Here is a 14,299-nt window from a genome sequence, read left to right as displayed (position 1 = left end):
CCACTTAATACACTTTAACTCTCATCTGTGACAAATAAGGTCTAATCAGTTCTCTGTGATCTGAAAATTATAATTCCTGCTTGGATAGAAGAAAGAGGAAGAAAGAAGGAGAGATGTCCCTTGTTAGAAGAAGATTGTTGAAAACTCTCCTCTTACTAAGAAGCCTGTGAATAATATTATCAAAAGGTGATGCCTTCTCAGTCATCACTGACAAGAAAAGAATCCTGGGGTAACAAAAACCCAATGAGAAGCAGTATGGCAAATGAAAACTAATAGCATGGAATCCAGTTTCCTATCCCTCGGGGACAAATTAGTTCTAGGAACTGAATAAGTTATTTAACTTTTGGGCTTTAGAATTTCATTTGTGAAATTAAAGGATTTTGTAAACCATTAATTATGCTCTAAGAATGTATAATTTTCCAACCATAGCTAGAATAATATCCTGACAATCTATGAAATATAGAGACTCTGAGGTAACCCAATAAGCAGGAGCCTAGTCCCTCTTTTTAGGAAGTTGCTACTGGAGTCAAACTAAGAAGAATGGAAACAATCTCCTAAGATTTACAAACAGACTGGATTGATGCAACTAAATGTAAATAGACAGTCTCAAAGACATCACCATTCTTCATGTTAATAACAAACTTGATAACTACCAAAGTATATTGTTATTCTATGCTGCTAGAGAGATCCTTTGCACAAGGCTTTAGATTTCAATGAACACATTCTCTAATCCCAGGACATAGTTCAAAATTTCCTTTCCCATGAGTTCTATCCCCAAGAAGGAGAAGCACTGATACATGTCAAGAATATTCCTTTGTAAGGGCTAGTATCCAAAATCTATAAAGAACTCACCAAACTCCACACCCGAAAAACAAATAATACAGTGAAGAAATGGGCAGAAAACATGAATAGACACTTCTCTAAAGAAGACATCCAGATGGCCAACAGGCACATGAAAAGATGATCAACGTCACTCCTCATCAGGGAAATACACATCAAAACCACACTGAGATATCACCTCATGCCAGTCAGAGTGGCCTAAATGAACAAATCAGGAGACTATAGATGCTGGTGAGGATGTGGAGAAACGGGAACCCTCTTGCACTGTTGGTGGAAATGAAAACTGGTGCAGCCACTCTGGAAAACAGTGTGGAACTTCCTCAAAAAATTAAAAATAGATCTACCCTATGACCCAGCAAGAGCACTGCTAGGAATTTACCCAAGGGATACAAGAGTGCTGATGCATAGGGGCACTTGTACCCCAGTGTTATAGCAGCACTTTCAACAATAGCCAAATTATGGAAAAAGCCTAAATGTCCATCAACTGACGAATGGATACAGATGTGGGGTTTTTTTATACAATAAATTTCATATTAAAAAAAGATGTGGTTTATATATACAATGGAATACTACTTGGCAGTGAGAAAGAATGAAATATGGCCTTTGGTAGCAACGTGGATGGAACTGGAGAGTGTTATGCTAAATGAAATAAGTCATACAGAGAAAGACAGATACCATATGTTTTCACTCTTATGTAGATCCTGAGAAACTTAACAGAGGTCCATGGGGGAGGGAAAGAAAAAAAAAAGAGGTTAGAGAGGGAGAGAGCCAAAGCATAAGAGACCCTTAAAAACTGAGAACAAACTGAGAGTTGATGGGGGGTGGGAGGGGAGGGTGGGTGATGGGTATTAAGGAGGGCACCTTTAGGGATGAGCACTGGGTGTTGTATGGAAACCAATTTGACAATAAATTTCATATTTAAAAAAAAGAATATTCCTTTGTAGAAAGTGGAGCTTTGAGTATTATAGTAACTTTGATATTTCTTGCCTCTCTCTCTTCCCACCTATTGTGGGTGCTCTTGGTTCTCTGCTGAGATCACCTTGATGCTGGTGCACCCATACCCTAGACTGCTTTGAGTATTTATTGACTGCAAAGGGTTCATAGCTGCCTTCTTCTTCAGAGAATTTCCCTTGGCCAGATAGGACTGGGAGATTACCATACAACTCATTAAAAACTGCCAGTGGCCAATGACTAACTGATGCGGGAGCACAAAAGACCAGACTGGCCTTCGTGCCTCACGTTGAAAATAACTCTGTAGTGCACTCCTTTTCCCAGGGCTTCCTCATGGAACCAAGTGGAAGCTAGTTTTCAGGCTAAACAATTTCCTTGCTTACCTTTCTTTCCTGATGTACCCTGTTTCCCCAACTCCTCTTCTGAGAGTATTCCATCAATAAATCACTAGAAAAGAACTTTTATCTCAGGCTGTATGTGTAGGGAACCCAACCTAAGACACACCTATGAGTCTAGTCGATGTCAGATAGCCTTGGAACCATCTCTAAGTTGAGAGTGGAGGCCTCCTCAGAAATGTCACTGAACCAGTGATGTCAAAGAAAGGATGACTAAACCTCTGTCCCTCTGTGGGAAGAGATTTGTTTCTATTAATTTCTCAACCTTCTCATAACCATAGTAAAAAGATCCAGAAGGCTGAGATTAGGATATGAATCCAAAGAATGGAGCCAGAAAAACCCACTTGATCTATCTTTCAATCTTATAGGGAAAAGAGGGGCTTATAATTATGTGGTCCACCTTAGTTCAATATAATAGAGAGACTTGGAGTTTCAATTCTGGCTGATAGGAAGTAATGTGAGTTGACCCAGAAGAGCTCTGAGTACTAACTCCCTGTAATAACTGAATGGAAAGGAGGGCTGGTCAAAGAGTCTGTTATTCAGAGTTCTAGCCAGATCTCCCTCTTGCCATCGAGAGATCATCTAATACCAAATACTGCCCAGCTTCCGGCAGTATATGGTATAGCATGACTTTACACACAGGATGGGTGGACTAAGTCAGAATAGTTTCTTCTGTTTCACATCGAAGCTAGTGATAGGAAATTGAGAGAGGAAAATCTCATGATGAGGATCCATAAAGAAGCCTAGACCAGGAACAGATAGAGTTAATCTGTATCCATCTGTTTTTATTTTTCTCCAACCCACTCTGTCAGCCACTACAAAATATTCCCATGTGTTCCTGGGTACTGTTGAACAAGACATCTGGAAACAAGCTTCCTTGTTTTTAAACCATGATAACAATAGAGGAATTAGAAAAATTATGTTAAATGCTTCATTATTCTGATGGGAAAAATCTCTAGCCAGGAAAACTCTGTTAAGACCCATATTGGAAAGTGTCGTTAGCCTACATGTCTTGTCCCAACTTACAGTCTGATTGGCAAGCTTATGAAAGAGGTGGGAGACCCAGTGCAAAGGGGCAGGACTGGTCAGGTGGCTGTTGGAATCAAAACAGCCAAGCAGTGTTCTGAGTTAGAAAAAAGAATCAAGTCAGGGGTTAAGGACCTCCAGGCTGCTTCCAATAAATAGAAAACACCAAAGGAATAAAAATACCAAAAAGAGAACATTTAAACAAATAAAAAGGCTCTATTAGAGCACACATGCATGTACTTAGTTCTGTTAGTTCAGAGATACAATTATTCCCTAATCTCAGTTTAAACATGGGAGTCAGAATCATGCGGTCACAGAATGGAAACCTGGGTAGGACTTTTGTGCTCATCAAGGATAACTTGTTCATTTTACACTGGACTCAGAACGGGTCAGGAAGAGCAGCTGGGATGAGACCCCATGGCTCTGCCACGCAAGTTAGTACACGTGCCCCGCACTGTGGCATATGATCACTGCCCCCAAAATGTGACCATTCCCCAGAATGAGCTGCAGACACCAATGCTATCTTTAAAAATGTAATTAAGATACATTGTGTTAACAATATGCTTTCTCAGTAAAAAATAATGTATTTAGCCCAGAAAGTTTAGCTCTGCATATAACTATCGTTTCTTCCTTGCAAGTGGAACTATCATCTCTCTCCATTGCAACCAAAATTCACTGAAACAAAAAAAAAAATGCAATGATATTTATTATCAAAAACTGTTTTTTTATTACATCAGAACAAATACCACTATATTGTTAACACCTTGGCGTAAATTATCTTCAGATCAAAGCCAGGACATTATGAGACTGCTATGGCCTGTGTAGCCAGGGCACAATTAAAGGGAACCATAAACAAAGTTACCAGCCTGACAATTCTGCCTTCCTTCTGGCCAACCTCAGAAGGGTAACCTAACACTGAAATCCCTAATCTTCACAAGCTTCAAGCTGGGAAGCAGAAATCAGCTGGCCCACCTCACTAACATTTTGTAAGAATTCAGAGTTAGAATAACTGCTCCAAATAAAAGCCCACTGTGGAGCCAACACAGTGTAATTACGTGCCGGTGGCGGTTAGAGTGGGGGGTGATTGCCAAGTATAGAGATGAGGGCGAAATTAAAATTAAACCAAATCCCAAAACTCTGTTAGAGCATCATCAGCCTTAATTCTGTCCCAACCAAGTAGAAGAGTAGGGCCGCCCTGCTGACATCAAATAAAAATGGATTAATTTGCACTTACTCAGGGTTGCCAGGTAACCATCCCCTTTTTCCCCATTCATTAAAAGCCCTCCAGATGTGTAAATTCCACCTTACATCTATATTCTTTCTGCGGCACATTATAAGTCCCCTTTGTGGATTTTAATGGGGATGAAAGACGAGGCTGCACCTGGGCACAGCTAATGTTCAAAGTACAGGCTTTGGGATTTTCTAGACGGCCAGACACTCATAAGAAGAAAAACGGCAGATTCCATTTTCTTCTGCTTCAGAGCCTTGTTTTTGACAACTCCCAGTGAAAAGGGTGCATTTCCCTCCAGCTTAAATCGGCTTGCCAACCTTTGTGAGCAGCATTGCCAAGGTCAAACAAAGGCCAGGAAGAACCTTTGGGAAACCAACGGTGATATCCCTACTTCTGCACCCTCACTCTCCACCTCTCAGCAAGCCACCTTAAGAAGGTGTTACATTTAAAGCCTTGTTGGGACTATTCCTTACCCATGCCAGCCAGTGTGTGCACAGCAAGGAACTCCCACCCTGCTGGCCCTGGAATGCACCTTTCATTCATTCCATAAACATTTACAGGGTGCTTATGATATGCCAGGCTGTGCTAGGTGCCAGGGATTAAGAGAAGAATCAGAAAGTCCGTGCCCACCCGGAGCTCAGCCTGCTGCACATATAATAGAGTTCATTTACCATTCTGGGTTTTATTTGTTCATTAATTTTAGTTTGGGGCCTTGGAATAAGAACTTGCCTTCTTTTTGTCAGTATATGCCTATATTTAGAAATTCGTGTCCCTTTTCTGAGGCTTCATTGGATCCAGATAACTCTATCTTTATGACTAAAAATCTTGTTAATGCTGAGCACTATCTACATTAGTAGACAAAGCAGGAGTTTATCTCTGAATGGTGGTCAGGCTGGGGGCAGCGATGAACAGTGGTGAGGGAGCAGGGCAGCTGGGCCCCCTGTAATGCCCAGGTGCTAGTCCTTCCTCTCAGGAGTCTACTGGGTGTCGGAAGCCACTTCATTGGATTAATACATGGAAGATGGTAATAAAATGCAATCGCAAAAGGTTACATTTGAAGAGGGCCTAGATTTGATCTAGCACACGTTTTGCTGCAGTCAGTGTGACCTCGTAAAACTCTCTTGGGTCTCCATGCATGCTCAGTTTTTTCATCTCTATAGAAAAAGAGATGAAAAAACTGAACATGCATGGAGACCCAAGAGAGTTTTACGAGGTCACACTGACTGCAGCAAAACCTTGGGATACTGGGTACTGTTTGTGATCTAATAACATGTTCGGGGCTCTAGCCCAAAGGAGAGATAACTGGAGGACTCCAGAAGCCTGTCAGGCTGGCAGAAGAGATTTTTTTGTAAAGGAGGGTATTTGGAAGTTTCTCAGATTGCACCAAGTAAATGTTACTCATTCCAGAAAACGCTGCCTCAGCGGGTGCCCTCGCTGGAACAACTTCTGTGGCTGTATTAGTCAGGATTCACCAGGGAAATAGAACCAAGAGGATTGACTGATTGATTATTATTAGCTCACACAATTATGGAGGCTAAGGCAGCCCATGATCTGCAAACTAGAGACCCAGGAATGCTGCTGGTGCCATTTGAAGCCTGAATATTGGAAAGCTAATGGTGTCCATTTCAGTCTGGTTCTGAAGGCCTGGGAACCGGAGCACCGAAGCACTGAGGGCAGAGGGAGATGGATGTCACAGCTTAAGCAGTCCTCCCAGAGCCAGTGATTCCTTCCTTCTTCTACCGTCTGTTCTAGGTAGGCCTCAATGGCCTGGATGAGGCTCACCCACACTGGGGAGGATAATCTGCTTTACTCATTCTACCCATTCAAATGCTAATCCCTTCCAGAAATACCCTGACAGATATACCCAGAAATGATATTTAAGTACATATCTGGGCATCCGGTATTCCAGTCAAGTTGACATGTAAAATTAGCTATCACACGGGCATAACTCACACCCTCTTGCTACAGAAAAAAATGAACAAATGGATGGATGGTGGTCTGTGCTCTGCTTTTGATGTGCTGTTTTCTTTTGAGTTTTCTGGAAGACTCTTAAAAAGAAGGCATTCCTTTATTCTAAGAGAGTTTAAAGAAATATACTTCTATAATGTATGGAAGTGCAGATTAGTGGAAATTTATTGGTATCTTTAACTGCTGCCATGTTTAAATTGATTTCCCTTTCTTCCAAGCCATATTTTTTAAATCCTTCCAGGGGAAAGAAGTATAGGTGAGGATAGGATGAGGCCATGAAAAAGTGAAGACTATAGAATCCTGAAAGAAATACAGCTTAGGTTTAAAAAAAAATCAGGCAGCTGTAATAACAGAAATATTGGAGTGCCTGGATGGCTCAGTCGGTTGAGTGGCCGACTCTTGGTTTTAGCTCAGGTCATAATCTCACAGCTTCATGGGTTCGAGCCCCACGTCAGGCTCTGCACTGGCAGCAAGGAGTCTGCTTGTGATTCTCTCTCTCTTCTCTTTCTGACCCTCCCCCATTCATGCTGTTTCTGTCTCTTTCAAAATAAATAAATAAACAAAAAAATATATAGGGGCACTGGGTGGCTCTGTCATTTAAGCGTCCAACTTTGGCTCAGGTCATGATCTCATAGTTTGTGAGTTCAAGACCCACGTTAGGCTCTGTGCTGACAGCTCAGAACCTGGAGCCTGCTTTGGATTCTGTGTCTCCCTCTCTCTCTGCCCCTCCCCCACTCTCTCTTTCTCTCTCTCTCAAAAATAAATCAATATTAAAAAAAATTTTTAAATGTATAAAGTCTTCTCTTTTATTACATTTTTAAATCAACCCACAAATCTAGTTTGTTCAAGTCAGATGGGGGATAAAAGATGCAATCACCACCCCTATCTTCAAAGAAGGAAGGTAGCAGTGAGGAAGAATAACACAGCAAGTTTACACTTCAGAGCAATATTCCATAAGTGCCAAATGAGTGCTAGTGATAATCAGTTACACCTGAAACATGCCATGTCTTTATCTCCATTGCCACCTTCCTATCACCAGCCGCTGTCATCTCTTGCCTTGACTGGTATAGACGCTTCCTACCTGGACTTCCTTCATCTTCCCTTGCCTCCTGCGATCTATTGTCCTCACAGGAGTCAAAGAGATCTTTTACAAAATCCAAAAATGACTCTGTCACACACAGTTGCTTGAAGTGCATTGAAGGCCTCCCGTTGCTTTCAAGATAAAATTTGGCCTGAATAATCTGGCCCTACCCTTTCTTTCAACCTTATCGCTCACATCTCTCTCCCTCTCTCACCCTGCTCCCAAGCTCCAATGCACTTTGCTCTATTCCTGGAATGTTCTAAATTCCTGCAAGTTTCAGGAGCTTGAATGGACCCCACTGCTCCTCCTACCCTCCCGGGCCATCCTATCTATCAACCTGGACATAAATTCAGTATAACTGCCTGGAGCAGGTCTTCCATGATCTTCCATTCTCAAGTGTCCCCTGTCATCCTTTCTTATCATACCTTCTACTTTTCTGTCATAACCTACGTTAGTTGACTACATGCTCCAAAAAAGCAAGAACGATCTGTTTTTGTTACTGCTTTATAACAAACAAACATATTAGTAACTATTTGCTCTAGAAATATTTTTGAAAGAATGATTGAACTGGGAGATTAGCGGAGACACCAGAGCACAAGCATTTGAGGTAGTGAGGGAAGACTTAAAGAAACTGAGCTTAGAGTCAAGCCTTAATGATTAAGTAGGGCGGTAATGGCTGAAGAGAGAAGGGAGGAATTCTAAGATTCATGTTTATAGTGTGGCTTTGGTCATGGTTATAAGGCTTAACAAAATCCAGTGCCATTTTTCAGGTGGGTTCCATTTGGATCTGATGTTTGGCAGAAACAATTGCTGAGTAGCAAATCAAGTTTTGAAAAAACTCAATCCAGTTGCTTTCCTAACAATAATTCAAATAGACTCCATGACATTACTGTCATCACTTTACATGTCTACATTAACATTTAAACAGAAAAGCGATATAGATTTAAAGTGGTTTTAGCACAGACTCCTAAATAGTTGATTTGGTGTTGAGATCACACTCACAGTGGCTGTGGTAAGTGGGAGGGAGAGAATACATAAAAGGGAAGTGAAGATGGTGTTGGCTTTTGTGGGCAGAGACTGTGCAGTGGGTGAGGTCAAAACCTGTGGAAAAACTTAAACATAATTTGAACTTATCTGCTAGGATTTGTCTGCTAATGCGACCGGAATTTTAAAAATACTTAGCTGATTTAGGTGAGTCGTTAAAAACTATTATATATGAGGCTACCTCATAAGTAGTTGAGAAAAAAGTGCCTCTATCACAAAGAAAGGGATAAAAGCTGAGTCTTCTCAAAAGGTAATTCTAGTTTCAAGGCCTAGGGGTGGGAACAGAAGAAACGAATTTGGGGACAAGGTAATTCTTATCAATCTTTCTATTTTCTGCCGTAGAGCAGGATCCCCTGCTCTTTTTCTTGAATCCTTGGAATGTGCCAAGCTCCCTTTGATTTCAGCTGACTCACAACTTCCTCCCTCTTTCTGAGAACTCTTTGCTGGCATCATCACCTGGCTGATTGCTGTGCATTCCTCAGGTTTTCTCTTACACCAGTTTACAGGGTCCTCACCACTCCTTTTATACCTTCCACAACTGTCCTTCTTTGTAGCACTGTCAGGATCCAAAAAGCTTTTGAATGTGAACCCCAAGACCAAACTAAGGGCTAACCTCAATGATGTCTGAGGTTCTTTTATTTGCAATTCTGGGAAGATTTGATAGAAGCTTGGTGGTATTGTGCTTATCTGATTTGGCTTCTTAACTGAGGCAAAGAAACATAGAAACTAGTTTTTTAGCTCTATAAGAATAATGATTGGCTCCATTTAAACCAAAGGAAATGCAGGAATTCTGTTCTGTCCCACTGGGTTCTAAATGATACAGATACGTACTTGGCATTTTCTACTTTTCCAGTTTCCTCTTACAGGCTTTAAGTCCTTGCCTATAGATAGCATATTCCTGGGCCCCACTTGGAGAGAACGGATTGGAAATGACTAGAGAGATGGTATATAAATAATTTAGATATGGAAATCTAGCTAGCTAGCTATTTTACCATACACACATATTTTTATTATAGACATGTAAGATAAATATCTATTTAAGCACAACTCCTGACCTAAATATGGCGTGTATAATTCTCAGGCCACAGACTCAGAAAAAATATTTTTCTTTGTTTTACCATAATTCAGTTTACTTTCTATTCTCAACTCACAGATGGAAGAAACTCAATCTCAGCTGATTCCATTTTACTTCAGTTCTGTGTTTCTCAGTTGATCAGAATCCCTAGGTCTTCATAGAAGTTCCAGGTGCCTAGAGAGAGCCAGGTGTCAGGAAAGTGGTGCAAAGAACCTCACATCTGATTGTCATCCCTTCGAGTGGGCACCTGCAGAGTCTTCTAGATGCTGATGAGTGTCCTCCGTCACCTTGCAGATCACTGTTGCATTTACCTCACACTGTTTGGGAGGCCCTGACCGGCCCAACACCTTCCTCTGCCTGTCTGCATCCCTCTCAAACACTCCACTCCTCTACTTCCTTCCTTACACCACCACCACCACCTGGCAGGGTGTTCTTTGAGGTTGTCTCTCAGGCTATTCTGCCTCCAGATGCAGCCTTTTCTCTCCATTTTCCCCATGCCAGCTGAGTTAGATGTAGGTTGGCTACTTCTATCACATGGCTTGGTCTAAGAGCTGAAGACGGTGGGAATAGTCATGGAAATGTCCTCACATATTCTTAAAGGACAGGAAAGACATTTCCAGCATAGGACATGGTTTGAGAGAAGGTTCTGAGGTTGACATGAGATAAACCAATAAAAGAGATACTGAACAAGGAAAGAGACTAAGGTGGGCCATTGAAGAAATGAAAGGAGATAGGTTCTGCTGAAGGATTTTCAAAGAGATGCTAATGATCTTGAACATGATCCCTGACTGAAGATGCTGCCAGTGATCTTAAATAGAAAATATAGTACATGTTATTGTATCTAGAAATGTTGAAACATACACAGACTTGAATATCACTCAATTACCCGTTAGTCTCAAACACAAAAAAGTATCCTACAACTCTGGATGCTTGCCTCATTTGCTACACATAATGTGGACTTGTCCTCAGTCCCTTGGTTTAGAGATGTGACACCATTCTAGCTCCCCAGTTTTTAGGTCTGTATTTGTTGGGGAATAATAGAAGGTAAGCACCACTTCTTCAGTGAAATATTTTTGCTCATTTTCTAAAATGCTATTTTTTTCTGGCTATTTAATAAAGAAACTTCATTACAGAATATTTGGAAAAATACAGAAAAAATACAGAAAATAAAATACAGAAGAAAATAAAATACCTATAAATCCGTCACTCAGAGATAACCACCATTACCATTTTGATGTATGTACTTACAGTCTTTTTCTCTACATAAAGATGTAAATTTTTTATTACAAAAACGTAATGATACTTCACATACTATTTTCTACCCCATTCTTGCCCTTGAATTTATTGTGACCATTTTCCAAATCATTAACTGCATTCCTAAAATAATTCTTACTGGTTGCTCAGGCTTCAATTATGTGTATACACCATAATCCATTAATTCTATTCCCTGTGGTTCAACATTTAAGTTGTTTTCAATCTTTCACTATTACCAAGAGCACAGCTTCACTTAAAAAAATAGTAAAACAATTGCTATTGCCATTACCACTGCATTTTCTCTCTTCAGAACAGTACGCAAATTGAAATCACACATACAGTTCAGGGACTGAAAAGACCAGAAAAAGAAGATTACTTTGGTAGCAGTGTTTATAATTTTTAGAGGCTGTTTAAATTGAGGGTAGAAAGTTCCAGTGGGAGAGATAACTAGCATTTGGCAAAGACTTTACACGAAGGAAGTATCACAAACAGAAACGGTGTGAAGGACTGTAAGGAGGATTGAGGAACAACACCATGTAACAAGCAAAGCAGAGAGGGTGCCTGGGTGGCCCAGTTGGTTAAGTTGGCTCGGGTCATGATCTCGTGGTTAGTGGGTTCAAACCCCATGTCTGGCTCCGTGCTGACAGCTCGGAGCCTGGAACCTGCACCGGATTCTATGTCTCCCTCTCTCTCTCTGTTCCTCTCCCACTCGTACTCTATCTCTCTCAAAAATAAATAAAGATTTTTTAAAAATTAATAAGCAAAACAAAGAGCTTACAATGATATTTTAAGAGGCATTTTTTTTTTACTTTAATGACAAACATGTCAAGTGCTGAAGTCCATTGGGAGGGTCACAAGACAGTGTGATGCAGACAGCTTCCAGACAAGCACTCTGGCCTCCATGCTCACGGCTGTGCACTGGGTCTTAGCATCAAGCCAGTTTAGTTAACATGCTGACTTGTGGTATTTATGGACATGAAACTGTACCTACAGATAAGATAAGTAGGACAAAAAGAGTGTGAGTCTACAAAATTTTATCCACATCTGAAGTGTCTCTGAGAAGTCCAGTCCCTTGTGACTCACTCATTCGTCCTACTCCATAAGTAACATTATTTTGGAATAATTTATAGCTCAGAGAAGATACTCTCTCCATCTGGAAACGGGAACATGCAAGGAGGCAAAGTAAAACAAAAACAAACAAACAAACAAAACAATTGAGCCCAGGAAGTACAAGACATTCAGAATTGCTTAGAGAGACTACGGATACCTTCAAAGAAAAGGAACTGGATTCAATTTCCTAGCACTCTTCCCCCTGTCTACATATAGCCTAAGTAACAGCCATTAAGAGAGTTCTGCCTCTGACTTTCAGTTTGTGTCATGATGTTGGGGAACGGCAGTGCCAAGAATTTTTCACTCTTTAGATCTTTGTGGAGAGATGCTTGCAGTTGGGCGAATGAAAACGTTTGTGACATTAAAAGGCAGCAACCTGTCCTGGCCTCAGTTTGTATCACAAGTGATGTGTGTGAATTGCCTTCTACTCAGGCAAGTAAAAGAGAAAGTTGAAAAAGAAGTTCAAGGATTAAGTTTCCATGTGGGTCCACATTCACAACAGATGGCCTCCACACGGACAAGCTTTACGCATTCGGTGATCTCCAGATGGGCAAATAAAATGCCATTTTTGATCTTATTGTAAATTCAGGAGGGGGGTTGTTACAATCTTTCAATCAACCAAAAAGGAGAATGGATTTTCTCCAGGCAGGGACCCTAAGCTAAAAGAGTAAACATTAAGGCCATATAAGGATTCTGGACGTAAATTTATTTGTCTTCACAGAAGCTGAAGTTTTAATTTGTTGCAAGCCTTGGAGATAAAAATATACGAATAACTGTAGAATACTTTTGATAGGTTATACATATGGCACACTCAAAGAAAATTAGTGTACAACTTTTGGGCAATCTTATGCAATTCAATATGTATTGTGAAAAGAAACTGATTTTAATAGTTTCATTGAATATTTGATTTTCTAACTATCTTCCCATTTAAAATAGGGAATTATCTTTCTTAAAATTATCCTTCTCTTCCTTATTCTACTAAGCAATCAACTTTCCCCATTATTCCTGAAAGGGCTCCTTTCCTCTTCATTTTCACGACAGCCTCAGCCATATCATCAGGCGCCTCTTTGATTTATACAATACAGCACACAATTGGCATCTTGCCTTTGATTTGGTGTTTCATTCTGCTTCCCCACCTGAGCCAGTCTCTTCAATATTCTCCTCAATTATGTGACTCCCCCATCACTGACACACACGCACACACACACACACACACACACACACCTAAAAGCATCTGATTTGAGTAGCCACCTCATGATTGAAGTCCAAGATCCTTATTACAGCAAAGAAGGTTAAGTATCGATTTAAGCAAAATAAAGTTCTGTTTAAACTTCAATTCTTACTAAAAACCCATTGCTCTGCTTTAAAAATAGGACAATGATAGGGGCACCTGGGTGGCTCAGTCAGTTGAGTGTCTGACTTTGGTTCAGGTCATGATCTCACAGTTCTTGGGTTTGAGCCCCACGTCAGGCTCTGTGCTGACAGCTCAGAGCCTGGAGCCTGCTTCGGATTCTGTGTCTCCCTCTCTCTGCCCCTCCCCTACCCATGCTCTCTCTCTCTCTCTCTCTCTCTCTCTGTGAAAAATAAACTTTAAAAAAATTTTTAAAAATAGGACAATGATAACGCACACATGTTCTTGATTCTATTAATATATTTAAATATCATAGACTTTGCATTTTACCCTAGGACACCAAACAGCCAAGACACTCATATACATGGAGACATTTGATTAGTGTCTACACCTTTAATTAAGCCAAACAACCTAGCCCAGTGCCAAACCTATGGTCAATTTTCAGTGAATAAGTGATTTAAAAAATTTTAATTATCTATTCAAGTCTTAATTTTTAAAAAATGTAGTAGCTTCTGAGATTTACAGTATAGCATATTGAGGTGAGGCCCAAATACACCCACCCAGAGAAAAGCTAAGTGAGAAGCAGCACCACCTATTGGTGATAACCATAGTCTCTGGAGTCCAGTAGATCTGGGTTCCAATTCTGACTTAAATATTGGTTTGTACTCTAGGATGGTTTGTACTCTAGGATGTTACCTGCCTCTACAAGCCTGGGTTTTCACACATATCAAATAAAGAAAATAGTAGTACATACCACATATCAAGTTGTGTAAGGATAAATAAGATTGTACACGTAAAGCTCTTTGTGCATTTTAGCAATACCCTGTCCTGCCCTTACATACACACAAATTCACACACAGCTATGATTATGTTCAGCATCAATGACCCTTTCTTTATAAGCTACTAGAAGAGAGGGGCTTTGTTTCTGTCATGTGGAACAATGTTGAGCAGTACATCTGTTGGATGCTTCATT

This window comes from Felis catus, chromosome B2 (genome assembly GCF_018350175.1).
Source record: "Felis catus isolate Fca126 chromosome B2, F.catus_Fca126_mat1.0, whole genome shotgun sequence".
NCBI classification, from domain to species: domain Eukaryota; kingdom Metazoa; phylum Chordata; class Mammalia; order Carnivora; family Felidae; genus Felis; species Felis catus.
The sequence above is the reverse complement of the archived record's forward strand: the minus strand, read 5'-3'. Positions refer to the sequence as shown.